Source organism: Saccopteryx leptura, chromosome 9 (genome assembly GCF_036850995.1).
Source record: "Saccopteryx leptura isolate mSacLep1 chromosome 9, mSacLep1_pri_phased_curated, whole genome shotgun sequence".
NCBI classification, from domain to species: domain Eukaryota; kingdom Metazoa; phylum Chordata; class Mammalia; order Chiroptera; family Emballonuridae; genus Saccopteryx; species Saccopteryx leptura.
The window spans coordinates 12224607-12239743 of record NC_089511.1 but is presented as its reverse complement, the minus strand read 5'-3'; the positions used below and the strand labels follow the sequence as shown (position 1 = coordinate 12239743).

The following is a 15137-nucleotide window of genomic DNA, read 5'->3' as shown; positions in this document are numbered from 1 at the left end:
TGGATACATAGCAACAGGGACAGAACTAGGGGTCCTTAGTGTTGGAAAAATGAGTTTGTAAGATTTGTATTTTCTTTTAGTTTGCTCACTTTTATTGTTAAAAAATGGCACTGGGCAGCCACGCGTGTGCTTGCCCTCAGAGCAGGGCAGTTTATTGCATTTCTGCTTGGGAGGGGCTATTGTTTTGTTATTGTTTGCTGGAGGAGGGGCCTTTGTGGGCCCAGGCAGTTTTGCAGAGAGAGCAGAGAGAATGCAGAGTGCTGAAGAAGAAGCAATTTTTTCAGAGAGAGATGGTGTGCAGATGGGGAACCAGAGCTGAGGGGCTTTGCTAGCTCTGCTAGGACTGGTGGGGCCTTTGATTCTAGGAGAAACTAAAGAAGATTCTCCTGGTTGTAGAACCTGAGAATGTGTCAGGGCTTTGGGAGCTCTGAGTGAAGGGAAAGCGGTCTTCCCTTTGGGTTTGCTAGTCGGCCAGTACAAGACAATAAAGGAATGGCCCACCATTTTGTGGCTCCACTGTTTCTTTACCATCTGCCCGCATCCAATGAGAACTGCATGGCTATGACAGCGGTGGTCTCTGGCCCTACACTTAGCTCTTTAGGTAGGACTCAATGCAATGATTGAATATAAAAAGAGACCTCAAAAAAGATAAAAAGAGCAAGAAAAGAAGGAGGAGGAGGAGATGATCATGGGGCTACCCCAATCTGATCATGAATTAGAATCACCTGATGCTGCAACTGTAGTCCAGGTGTTCAGAATCATTGTCTTATGGGTTTGGAGACAATGGGGGGTACGGGCCTTGAATTTTTTTAACAGTCACCAGATGACTTGAAGGATGCGTCATCTTCTGTCTAGTGTGTGAGCATCACAAGGTATTTCTGGCGAAGACCGGAAATAGAGCAAAGCCGCCAGTGTTCTCTTAGTTGGAGTCTATACTACACACACACACACACACACACCATTTCTCACTAAAATTGTCATTTTTTTAGCTATGCTTCATCAGTCCAGAAAAATAACAAGAAAGAGAAAATTACAATAATAATTCAGCTTTATTTATCAGAGAGAGGGTCTTATGGGTATAAAAACATCCCCTAAATACCTTAAATTGTATATTCTCTCATTTAGATAGGATAGTATCACCATTTTACACTTGAAGAAATTGAGATACAGAGACAGATAATGCAACTCACCCACAGCCAGAGAGCTGGTCATTGACAAACCTAAGATTGAATTTAGGGTACTTGATGTTTAAGTCAAGCCCTTGTCTACCTAATGGAGAAACCTACCCACCTTTAAAAAATAATGTGTCGCCGTACTTGAGGGTTGAAAAAAAATGTGCTAGTCAGATGAAGCAAACACAGGCACAAGCACACACAGATTAAGAAGACATATTTGGGGAACTGTAAGGAGTTCAATATGTTTAGACTGCATAGTGTAAAGTTATAAATGAATGGTGAGAAATGAGAATGAAGAATCATAAAATAGAGAGCCTCGGAACACTCAGTTACAGACCATGAACTTGTCTTTATGATGGAGAGCTAACGAGTGCTTTTAGCGTCCAGCTCAGGGTCAACATCATAATACTTCAGCTAACTATACAAGTATATGCTCACCTCTCATAACAGCCTACTATATGTCATGTGGAGATCTAACACAAGAGAAGAATTGTGAGTTCTCATGTGTCACACTGTCTTTTTTTCTAGTATGTAGATTAAATATTTGGTCTTTTTTATTTTATTTTCCTGAGTGGTTAAAACAGCTGTGGGGTTGAACTTCTGTCGCAGAAGAAAATATAAATTCAACCCAACGTAATTCCATTCCAGAAGAAAGTGTTAAGTCTAGAGATCTTTTTGTGCTTAAAATTTAGCTGGGATTGACTAAAGGTAATTTTTATCTAATAAACTCTAAGCAGAATCATGTCTACTCTTGACAAACCCCCCAAAAAATACACTGTCCTGGGCCATTTTCACTTCATGCTTTTCTTGAATTTTCTTTCAATGGCACAATTGCAACAGCAGAGGTACTACTCTGTATTTTCACCCAGATGCTTTTCAAAATAAGTCTAATTTTCACAAAATTATATTCTAACTATCCCTCTTTAAAATCCATCTGGATTATGAAATTATGGAAGGTTACACACATCATACACATATACTTCTATATGAGCATTCATGGCACTAAGCCTGAAGTCAAAGGACCCATTAGAACGACCACTGCCAATTCTTGTAAGCCTTTCCATTATCCTCTATGTGTAACAGGGGGGAATAAAGCAAAATAAATTATCATATTTAATCCATGCTAAAATTTACATTACTCATGAAACGTGAATTATGTAGAACACTATTGCAATGTGGAGTATTATATCTTTTTTTGCATAATAATATGCATTTTTTTATTATTAATCTTAATGGGGTGACATTGATAAATCAGGGCAAATATGTTCAGAGAAAACATCTCCAGGTTATTTAGACATTTGATTATGTTGCTTAACCATCACCCAAACTCAAATTGTCTTCTGAAACCTTCTATCTGGTTTTCTTTGTGCCCCTCCCCTCCTTGCGTCTCCTCCTCCCCTCCCCCAGTAACCACCACACTCTTGTCCATGTCTCTAAGTCTCATTTTTATGTCCCATCTATATATGGAATCATATAGTTCTTAGTTTTCTCTGATTTACTTATTTCAATTAGTATAATGTTATCAAGCTCCATCCATGTTGTTGTAAATGATCCGATGTCATCATTTCTTATTGCTGAGTAGTATATTCCATAGTATATATGTATCAAAGCTTTTTAATCCACTTGTCCACTGATAGACACTTGGGCTGTTTCCAGATCTTCGCTATTGTGAACATTTCTCCTTTTGGAACAGTGCTATGGTGTTCTTAGTGTATATTCCTAAAAGTGGGATAGCTGGGTCAAAAGGCAGTTTGATTTTCAGTTTTTTGAGGAATCTCCATACTGTTTTCCACAGTGGCTGCACCAGTCTGCATTCCCACCAGCAGTGCAGGAGGGTTCCCTTTTCTCCACATCCTCTCCAGCACTTATTCTGTGTTGTTTTGTTGATGAGCGCCATTCTGACAGGTGTGAGGTGATATCTCATTGTGGTTTTAATTTGCATTTCTCTAATGATTAGTGATGTTGAACATTTTTTCATATGCCTATTGGCCATCTGTATATCCTCTTTGTAGAAGTGTCTATTCATTTCTTTTGCACATTTTTTGATTGGATTGTTTGTCTTCCTGGTGTTGAGTTTTACAAATTCTTTATAAATTTTGGTTATTAACCCCTTATCAGACATATTGTCAGATATGTTCTCCCATTGTGTAGTTTGTCTTTTTATTCTGTTCTTCTTGTCTTTAGCTGTGCAGAAGCTTTTTAGTTTGATATAGTCCCATTTATTTATCCTGTCTTTTATTTCACTTGCCTGTGGAGATAAATCGGCAAATATATTGCTGTGAGAGATGTCAGAGAGCTTACTGCCTATGTTTCCTTCTAAGATGCTTATGGTTTCACAGCTTACATTTAAGTCTTTTATCCATTTTGACTTTATTTTTGTGAATGGTGTAAGTTGGTGGTCTAGTTTCATTTTTTTGCAGGTAGATGTCCAATTTTCCCAACATCATTTGTTAAAGAGGCTGTCTTTACTCCACTGTACGCTTTTACCTCCTTTGTCAAATATCAATTGTCCATAAAGGTGTGGGCTTATTTCTGGGTTCTCTGTTCTGTTCCATTGATCTATATGCCTGTTCTTATGCTGGTACCAGGCTGTTTTGAGTACAATGGCCTTGTAGTATAACTTGATATCAGGAAGTGTGATACCTCCCACTTTATTTTTCCTTTTCAGGATTGCTGAGGCCATTCATATATTTTTGGTTCCATATAAATTTTTGGAATATATGTTCTATATTTTTAAAGTATGTCATTGGTATTGCATTGAATTTATAAATTGATTTGGGTAATATAGACATTTTAATGATGTTTATTCTTCCTAACCATGAACATGGTATACGCTTCCACCTGTTTGTATCTTCCCTGATTTCTTTTATCGATGTTTTATAATTTTCTGAGTACAAGTTTTTAATCTTCTTGGTTAAATTTACTCATAGGTACTCCATTTTTTTGGTTTCAATAGTGAAGGGGATTTTTTCCTTAATTTCTCTTTCTGACAGTTCATTGTTGGTGTATAAAAATGCCTCTGATTTCTGAGTATTAATTTTATATCCTGCCACCTTGCTGAATTCATTTATCAGGTCCAGTAGTTTTTTGACTGAGACTCTATGTACAGTATCATATCATCAGCAAAGAATGATAGTTTTACTTCTTCTTTCCAATTTGGATGTCTTTTATTTCTTCTTCTTGTCTGATTGCTGTGTCTAGGACTTCCAGAACTATGTTGAATAAGAGTGGTGAAAGGGGGCATCCTTGCCTTGTTCCTGATCTTAAGGAGATTGCTTTTAACTTTTGTCCATTGAGTATGATGTTGGTTGTGCGTCTGTCATAGATGGCCTTTATCATGTTGAGGTATGTTCCCTGTATTCTCACTTTGCTGAGAGTTTTGATCATGAATGGGTGCTGGATTTTATCAAATGCTTTTTCTGCATCTATTGAAATTATCATGTGGTTTTTCTCCTTCCTTTTGTTTATGTGATGAATCACATTGATTGATTTGTAAATATTGTACCAGCCTTGCCTCCCCAGAATAAATCCCACTTGATCATGGTGTATGATTTTTTTCATATATTGCTGGATCTGGTTTGCTAATATTTTGTTGAGGATTTTTGCATCTAAGTTCATCAGGGATATTGGCCTATAATTTTCTTTCTTTGTGTTGTCTTTGCCTGGTTTTGGAATCAGAATTATGCTCACCTCATAAAAGGAGCTTGGAAGTCTTCCTTCCCCTTGAATGTTTTGAAATAGCTTGAGAAGGATAGGAGTTAGTTCTTTGAATATTTGGTAGAATTCACTTCTGAAGCCCTCAGACCCAGGACTTTTCTTTGTTGGGGGTTTTTTGATAACTGTTTCAATCTCATTTGTTGTAATCAGTCTGTTTAGGTGTTCTGATTCTTCCAGATTGATTTTTGAAAGACTCTATGTTTCATGGAATTTGTCCATATCCTCTAGGCTGTCTAGCTTTTTGGCATACAGTTCTTCATGGTATTTTCTTACAATATTTTGTATTTCTCTTGTGTCAGTTGTTATTTCTCCACTCTCATTTTTAATTTTATTTATTTGAGTCCTCTCTCTTTTTTTCTTGGTGAGTCTGGTTAAAGGTTCATCGATCTTGTTTACCTTTCCAAAGAACCAGCTCCTGGTTTCATTGATCCTCTGTGTTGTTTCTTTAGCCTCTACATCATTTATTTCCACTCTGATCTTTATTATTTCCTTCCTTCTATTACCCCTGGGCTTTACATGATATTCTTTTTCTAATTTTTTTAGATGCAGGGTCAAGTTGTTTATTTGAGCTTTTTCTAGCTTCTTAAGGTATGCCTGTAATGCTATAAACTTCCCTCTCAGTACTGCTTTTGCTGTGTCCCATAAATTTTGAGTTGATGTATGCTCATTATCATTCGTTTCTAGGAATTTTTTTTATTTCTTCTTTGATCTCATTGTTAATCCATTGGTTATTTAATAACATGCTATTTAGTTTCCAAGTGTTTGAGTATTTTTTAGTTTTTCTGTTGTGGTTGATTTCTAGTTTCATGCCATTATGATCAGAGAAAAATGCTTGATATAATTTCAATCTTCATAAATTTGTTGAGACTGATTTTGTGCCCTAACATGTGGTCTATCCTAGAGAATTACCATGAGCACTTGAAAAGAATGTATATTCTGCTGCTTTAAGGTGAAAGGTTCTGAAGATATCTATTAAATCCAGTTGATCTAGTGTGTCCTTTAAGTCTGTTTCTTTGTTAATTTTCTTTCTTGATAATTTATCTAGTGATGTTAGTGGGGTATTGAAATCCCCTACTATTATTGTATTGCTGTTGATCTCACACTTTACATCCATCAAAGTCTGCTTTATATATATATATATATATATATATATATATATATATATATATATATATATATATATATATATTTAGGTGCTCCTATATTAGGTGCGTAGATATTTATAATGGTTATATCTTTCTGTTGGATTGCTTCCTTTATCATTATGTAGTGGCCTTCTTTATCTCTTACTATAGCCTTTGTTTTAAAGTCCATTTTGTCTGCTATAAGTATTGCTACCCCAGCTTTTTTTTCATTTCCATTTACATGAAATATTTTTTTCCATCCTTTTACCGTCAGTGTATGTGCATCTTTTGTTTTAAGGTGTGTCTCTTGTAGACAGCATATGTAAGGGTCCTGTTTTCTTATCCATGCAGCTACCCTATGTCTTTTGATTGGATCACTTAATCTATTTACATTTAAGGTTATTATTGATATGTAGTTGCTTATTGTCATTTTATTCTTTTTTTTTTTTTTTACCAGGGGAGAGTACGAATGCAGTCCCCCACTACCACCAATTATGCAGTCGAATTTCCCACATTTGGGGAAATTGCAGGGGTCAACACACTCGAAGTGCAATGAGTAAGCCTCACCCTGGAAAAACCACCTTTGTGATCATGGTATCTCCCCTGCCAGGTAAGTATGCCATTTTATTCTTTAAAGCTGTATTCCTCTTTTGCTATATTCCTTTCCCCCTTGATCTGTTTACAACAGGCCCCTTAGCATTTCTTGCAGCATTGTTTTGGTTGTAGTGAATTCCTTGAGTGTTCTTTTGTCTGGAAAGCTTTTTATTTCTCCTTAAATTTTAAACTATAGCCTTGCTGGATAAAGTAGTCTTGGTTCTAGGTTCTTGTTCTGCATTACTTTGAATATTTCTTGCCATTCCATTCTGGCCTCAAGTGTTTCTGTTGAGAAGTCGGATGTCATCCTAATGGGGGCTCCTTTGTAGGTGATAGCCTTTTTTTCTCTCACAGTTTTTAATATTTTCTCTTTATTACTTAGCTTTAGTATTTTAATTATGATGTGTCTTGGTGTAGATTTCTTTGGGTTTCTCTTTAATGGAGTTCTCTGTGCTTCTTGAATGTGAGACTTTTTCCTGCCTCAATTTAGCAAAGTTTTCAGCTAAGATTTGATTGAACAAAGTCTCTATCCCTTGTTCTTTCTCTTCTTCTTCAGGAACCCCTATGATGCAGATGTTATTTCTCTTCATGTTGTCACAGATCTCTCTTAGAGTTTCCTCAGACTTTTTGAGTCTCTTTTCTTTTTTCTGCTCCGCCTCTGTACCTTTGTTTATCTTGTCCTCTAACTCTCTGATTTGATCCTCAGCTTCATCCATCCTGCTTTTAATTTTTTCCATTGTGGTCTTCAATTTTGATATTGTATTTGTCATTTCTTACTGATTCTTTCTTATTATTTCAATTTCCTCTTTTATATTTGCTATCTCTTTATTTAGGTGTTCGTAATGACCATCTATTGTTCTAAGCTCTTTGAACATCCTAACAATCATTATTTTAAACTCTGCGTCCAATAATTTGGTTATATCTGACTCATTCGGGTCCTTTTGTGAGGATTTCTCTTGATTCTTTTGGGTTGCATTTCTCTGCCTGCCCATTTTGTCTGTGTATAAGGAGGGTTTGGCCACTGGAGTTCAATGGGTATTGCCTTTGTGTTCCCTAGGTATGGTCTGTCTGCAGGAATGCCACCCCATGCCACTGCCTAGGGTGTTCAGGTATTGGTGTTGCCAGTGCCAGCCTGTTGCAGCTGTTGCTGCGGTTTCTGCCTCTCCTCCATGGGAGGGGCTGTGTTCACATGCCTGGCTTTACAAGCCTCAGATGTTCTTAGCCTTCACCCTGCCCTGCCACTGTGGGTGGAGTTGTGCACTGGGCATGGGCCACAAGGCTCAGCACCAAGGACAGGGGTGAGCACCTTTGCTCAGCTGCGGGTCTTTGCCTGTTTCTGGGCTTCTGCCCCGCCCCTGTGGTCAGAGCCGGCTCACCCATAGGGCCACAAGCCTCAGCTCGGCAGGTTGGGCGAGGCTGCATGCCTGCATGCCCTTGCTCAGTGGCTGATCTCTGCCTGCAGGCAGGGTCGCAGGCAGGCCTGCAGCCGGGCCAGACCACTTTTGCGTGTCCCCTCTGTTCCCACCAGGCTAGACTGAGCTCATGCGGGGTCTCAGGCCTGGCTGGGCTAGTTTCTCCCCCCGCTTGCTGCCTCCCACCCTCTAGCAAGCCCTCAGCAGTGTGGGTGGGGGTGCTGAGGGTCAAATCCTAACACTCAATACCATAGTCCTGAAAGCTCTCTCCTTCTAAGCAGCTCTTCTCTAAGTTCCACAGGAGAGCTTGTTTGGCTGGTGTCCTGCTTCCCTTTGCTGGTATTGCTGGTTCAGGGGAAATACTCACTTCAGATTTGGGGAGTGACTCAGCCCAGAGGTTAGGGTGGCTGTCCCTCAAAGTGTTTCTCTCTGTTTCTCCTAGATTAAACTCTCTTTCTGCTGCTCCAGTTCTCTCCTCTTTTCCCATCCCCAGGAGCCCCAGGTGCGTGGTTGTGAAAGAGGTTTTCTGCATGGTTACTTTAAGAAGAATTCCGTGTCTGAGAAAACTGTCTCTCACAAACAGTATCCTGACTTGTTTTGCAGCTAAATATGAACAGGTCCATATGCCTGTTCTAGGCTTTGGGGCTGCAGGCTGGGGCTTTGTTCCTGGGTCCCAGGACCCTCCCCTCTCTGCTAAACTCTCTTCCCACCATGCAAGTTCCTCTGGGCTGCCATTCACTCCAGGGAGCTGGGCAGCCCTCTCTGCATTTCTGTTTTTCCTACCAGTCTCAGTGTGGCTTCTTCAGTGTTCCTTGGTTGAAGAGTCCTCTTAGTTTAGTTCAAAGTTGGTTTATCCAGGTGATGGTTCTTATAATTAAGTTGTAACCCACTTTGGTTCTGGGAGTTGGAAGTGGGTATGTCTGCCTACTCCATTGCCATCTTGCTGCCCCCCCTCAGCTTACTTTATTTTTAAGTCTAAGTATCCTGAATGTAGGTGGTGAAATCCTATAGTAAGGAGTCTTCTCATGATATCTTATGTTGCATACATTTCTTTTTACAATGCAAATTATACTCAAGTGTCATTGAATGAATAGATTATAATAAAGTAGCCCAAAGAAGAGCAGAGAAAAATAAGAATATTTCTGATGAAGCATTTCTGCAGAAAGAGAGTATGAAACTGCAAGAGAAAAAGATTGAAATCATCTCCCAAATTACATAGAACATAGCAAAAAAGCATTTGCCTCCAGGGTCAGTGTCATTCTTTGCTGAAATGTATTTACTGGTTTGTCCCCCCTCTCCCACACTGGGTAGTGAAGTTTATTTAAATCTCAGACAAAATGAAAAGGCTGTGGAGAGTTAACACATGACAGAAGGACTCATAGAGGGGACTCATCTCTTTGTCTAGAACACTGGGTCACCAGCCAACAGTTAACAAGTGTTTATGAATGGTTAGGATGAATAATGCATTTAAAGAGGTCATTTTCTCATAATACCATGACAGAGAAATGTTTTACTCTCAAACTTCTAATTTTATACAAGTAATGCTTATTAATTTGAGAATAAATATATACTGACAACTACTCTATATGTTGTCCACTTACAATGATACCATACCATGTTTCTTTTTCAAAACTGGGATCACATTGTATATTCCATTTTTAAGCCTTTCCCCCCATATTGATCTCTCTACCTTATGTGTGTGTATGTATATATACACACACATATAAATTAAAGTGTAACTGACATCTAGCATTAATTTCAAGTGTATAATACAATTTAATATTTGTATACAATGCAAAATTATTGCCACAATGTCTTGTTAACATCCATCACCTTACATAGTTACAAAAATTATTTTTTCTTGTGATGAGAATTTTTAAGATCCACTTACTCTCTTATTTATTTGCTTTATAATTATTATTTCTGTCAAATCTTAGGAGTGACAAATGTACCTTTTTCAAGGTTGTGTATTACTTCAAGTGCTTACTGAGAATCTAATGATTAACCTAAAAGTGCTGAGATCTAGTGACAGAGGTTTAAAAACAGAGCCTTGCTCTTCACAGATGTGTAAGACAACAGTGGAAACTCACATGCAAAGAACACACTGCAGTGAGACATGAAATTATAAAAGTATGAACACAAAGTAGAATAAATGGTAGAGAAGAAGGAGTAAGCCATTTGGTCTGGGATGCCTTCTAACTGAACTTTAATAAATTCATGAGGAAGATTCTCATTGGTCCAGGTTTGATCATGTGTAGATCTTGAAGTCTGATGCTGGCATGAGATTGGACCATGTCTTCACTACCTAGATCATATTAAAAGACAGCAGCTTCTGTTCTTATCATATAAGTATAGATGGGAAGGAATGACTTTTACAATGGCAAGGGTAATGTTTCCAGGAGAAATAGGGTGGGTTCATGGTCAAACAAATTTTATACACTTGTTATTTGTCTAGAAAAGGATCTTACAGGATGCAGTTAAGTTTTATCTATACTGACAGCAGAAAAGTAAAAATCCATAAAAAAAACTTTATTTAAAGCCTTCCTTTTCTTTTGGGGGGGGCATGTATGGCTATTTTAAAGCAACAGAGGGTACATTTGACTTGAAAGAAGGGTGATGTATTTAAGACAGCTGTAATATGTAATAGGTTGCATCCATGCTCTTTTCTTCCCAGACCCAGTATCTCATGAGAAAAAAATAAGATCTCTATATCATGTTCATATTTGCTCATTTTTGGTCCTTCAACTGAGAAAGAATTTCAGAACAGATCTTATTTTCCATTCAACTCCTTGTGGGAGAGATAGATTGAAGGATTTCTAGAAATAGAAAATTTCCAAGAATTTACATTAGCCTTGATGATTATTCAGCATGGTGTAGCTAGTACCAACACAGGGAATGAGTCTGAAAGACAGATCTGAATTCAAGAGCAAAAGTTGAGGTTACACTCTAAAAAACACGATTCCTATTCTCTCTCAACCTACTCCACACTTTCTTTCAGCACCCACTGCCACCATTTATTTGGGCATATTTTTTCTCCCCTGTCATACTCTTTCAACAGATACATAAATTTGTTGAGGAACTTTTATGTTCCTAGCACACCTGTAGATGATAATACTAGCTGAAGACTATATGGAACTTACTTACTATTGGAAGTGGGGAGGGGATGACATCTTTATGTGGATTTGACAATAGAAAAGGAATAAGAGCTACAAAGAACAAAGAAGAGTAATAAAGCAAGGAGAGAAGCTAAGAGAATGAAGCTAATGGGCGGGAAGTGGACGTAACAGACATGCTTCTAAGGAATACTTTTCTAAAGAAGTAACTTTGGAGCAGGAACCAGAAGTAAACCTGGGAACTCAACACACAAATGAGTGAAAGAAAATACAAGATAGGATAACTGAATGAGTACTATAGAGTCAATGTGCTTGACATGCTAAAGAACAAAATAAGCCGATCAGAGCAGTGGGAACACAGTGAAAAAGGCAGAGATCAGTGTGTGAGAGAAGAAACACACCACATCTAATTTAATCACTCAATATATGATCGCGGTATTGGCTGGCGATTCCTACGTTAAGTGGGCTGGAGAGAAGAGAGTACAGTATAAGGCATTTCTTTCTGCTTAAGAGAAACTGGTGGTATACCTGGGAAGATAAAAGTTAAACATATATGAAACAAGGGCAAACAATTTTAGAGACAATGATGATGTGCAGTGCAAATGCTAAAGACTACTCAGAAAGATTAATCAATGAGGCTAGGGGACCAGGGAGCTCCACTGCGAGAGTGGAACCTGAGACGCATGGAATTAGAAACTCTGCAGGAAAAGCATCTGTACTGAAGGACATCTTGGAATAATAATGCACAAAATACTCCTCAGTGAGAAACAGGGCTCATGTCCCAGGTAGAGCAGTTATAATCAGACCTGTCATTTATTGAGCTAAATGCAGGGGGATCTTAAGTTCATGTTGTATAGGATGTATCTGTTTCAGCATAATTATTTTTTTAATTTTTATTAATTTTAATGGGGTGATATCAATAAATCAGGGTACATATGTTCAAAGAAAACATGTCCAGGTTATCTTGTCATTCAATTATGTTGCATACCCATCACCCAAAGTCAGATTGTCCTCCGTCATCTTCTATCTAGTTTTCTTTGTGCCCCTTCCCCTCTCCCTTCCCCTCTCCCTCCCTCCCCCCCCCATAACCACCACACTCTTGTCCATGTCTCTTAGTCTCATTTTTTATGTCCCGCCTGTGTATGGAATCATGCAGTTCTTGTTTTTTTCTGATTTACTTATTTCACTTTGTATAATGTTATCAAGATTCAACCATTTTGTTGTAAATGATCTGATGTCATCATTTCTTGTGGGTGAGTAGTATTCCATAGTATATATGTGCCACATCTTCTTTATCCAGTCATCTATTGAAGGGCTTTATGGTTGTTTCCATGTCTTGGCCACTGTGAACAATGCTGCAATGAACATGGGGATGCATGTGTCTTTATGTATCAATGTTTCTGAGTTTCTGGGGTATATACCCAGTAGAGGGATTGCTGGGTCATAAGGTAGTTCTATTTTCAGTTTTTTGAGGAACCACCATACTTTCTTCCATAATGGTTGTACTACTTTACATTCCCACCAACAGTGAATGAGGGTTCCTTTTTCTCCACAGCCCCTCCAACATTTGCTATTACCTGTCTTGTTGATAATAGCTAATCTAACAGGTGTGAGGTGGTATCTCATTGTAGTTTTGATTTCAGCATAATTATTAATAGCACTCTCTTTCCCCCTCAAAAGTGTTCTGGTTTGCATGATAAATTATATAGTCATGCTAGCAAAAGATGATATATTGCAAATATAGATTGACATACACACATGTGAATAAAGGAATTTTTACCAAGCTGAGCTCAGGTTCTAAACCCAGAAGCTGGGCTTAAATATGAGGCAGGTTTAATCATTAATTCAGTTAAGTATTAGTGATAAAACTTGCAAACATCTATCAATGAGACATCATAAAACGCATATAAAGAAAAATTTCCAAAATATTCTTCACTTTCTTGTTTTGTGTGTGTGCATGTGTATGTGTGTGTGTGTGTGTGTGTGTGTGTATGGTTGGATTTTATAATTAATTAATGATATAAACATAGTACTATTAAGAAACAACATTCTTTTCTTCTTTAAATAATATATTAAAATGTTGACATACAGATTTCATCCTCCAACTAAAGTACTTCAGAATGTACATTTCCTCCAAATTTTCCTTTGGAAAAGAGCATAATGGTGACTTGTATACACTTGGTGACACGTAGAAGCAGATCCACTCATTTGCTTTTATTGTTGTGAAACATTCATAGAAAAAAAGAAGCTTATAAATAAATGAATGTATCTGACAACCGAGTTAATGAGCTCTCGGATCTTATTTTGATCAATGAGTCATGTAGGAAGCTTTGTTTAGACCTTGACTAATCAATGAACTATTTTGTAGAACAAGAAACATAGATTCGAGGGCATTGGCTTAATTTTTAAACTTAACACATCAGGCAAAGAAAATTCTGTAAAGATTTTAAGGTTTTTAGCAGAAGCTCTTTAGAAGAATGTGTAGTAACTACAGTGGATAAATAGCATTAGAAAATCTCAGCATATTATGTTTCCATTCATATAAATTTAATAGTTGAGCTCTGTCCCACTAACATTAAAATGCTCTTGTAATTTGCTAGCCAGAAATGAGTAGGCCTAAAGGAGCTTTAGGTAGCAATGAACAAGATCAGACTAAGATTGTTTTTGATCATCTGGGTTTCAGTTCCCTTCATTATACGATGAAGACATCTAGTTATTGTTCTCAAATGCTCCTGTCTGTCCTAATATTTTTCTTTTGATAAAGACTGAAGACCCTAGTGAAAATACAGCAATACATTACAGAACACTGTATCCCTAAAGGGAATTTAACCCAACTCAAACTTTGTGACTAACAAAAGCCCCATATTCATATAATCTCATGTATGCAACTCCTAATATGTCTAGCTTTTAACTATTAAGAAGAAATACTTTTTCAACATATGATGTGGTCCTCATGTTGTCTAAGACAAACACTATTTATAAAATCATATATTTTCAGAATTGGGTATGGTTTCAGATATTGTTGTTGACAACATGAAATATTTGAGGGTCATCAGGATTAACCAAATTGCTCAACTTTAAAAAGCAATTCAACTTATTGATTCATTAATTTATTTATGTGTCTGTCCACCCATCTGTCCCTCACTCACTCATCTATGCAAATAACAATGCCTTAAGTGTTAAGTGTAAGGCATGTTGCTGCGTATCGTATGTGGCAATATATAAACACAGAAGAGACTCTGGGATTTAGTAAGACCAACAGTGCACCAAAAACTTTACCAGACTTGTTAAAGAAAACATAGGAATAATTAGGGGGTTATTAAAATTTAGTTACCGTGTATCAGGACCTTTCATAATGCTTATGTTATTTTATTCTTTAGGACTGAAAAAAAAAAAGACATATAAACACAGGAGGCCTTAGAACATGGGACAGTCACCTACATGATATGTCCTTTCCATGTCACCATGATGTTTCACAAAGATAAATCTAACCACTACAGGATGTGGGAAATAACAAACTTGGGATGCATTCCTAAGGCTTAATGTTTAATGTTCTAAAAGACGACAGATCAACGCATACTAGGGAAAAAGAGCCCTCATCGTCTAAAACAATAGCTCCTGCAGACCTGGGCAAAAAAGGAAAGGATTAACATCATTCAAAAGTCATTTCAACAAGTCACATTGATGGGCATTCAATTGGTGGTGCAGCCTAGCCTCTTTCCCTCTACTGTGGGGATTTAAGGATGCTGGTCTGGATTTAGCAAGCTTGTTCTGTTAGATTGTGCAATGATATCTCGTGGTTTCTAAGTCACACTAAGCTTGCCTCAAAAATTGAGTTTCCCTTAGCTTATGTTCAAACCCCTTTTCTAAAGCACTGTGAAGTCAAATATGTTCTGTAAAGAAAGGGAAAGAAATACGTGGGCATTTTAGAAAGTGAAATGTTGATACAGGCTAGCTGTGACACTAAGCTTCTGTGGACCCAGCATCCTTTTCTATACACGG

General features: G+C 37.6%; 1 non-coding gene across 1 annotated transcript; it reads right to left on the bottom strand.

Annotated features, from left to right (window-relative positions):
* Positions 1-6470: 6470 nt before the first annotated feature.
* Positions 6471-6634, bottom strand: LOC136381689 (U1 spliceosomal RNA). Its single transcript, XR_010747163.1, has one exon. It is a non-coding gene; the product is annotated as a U1 spliceosomal RNA (small nuclear RNA).
* Between the last annotated feature and the right edge of the window lie 8503 nt (positions 6635-15137).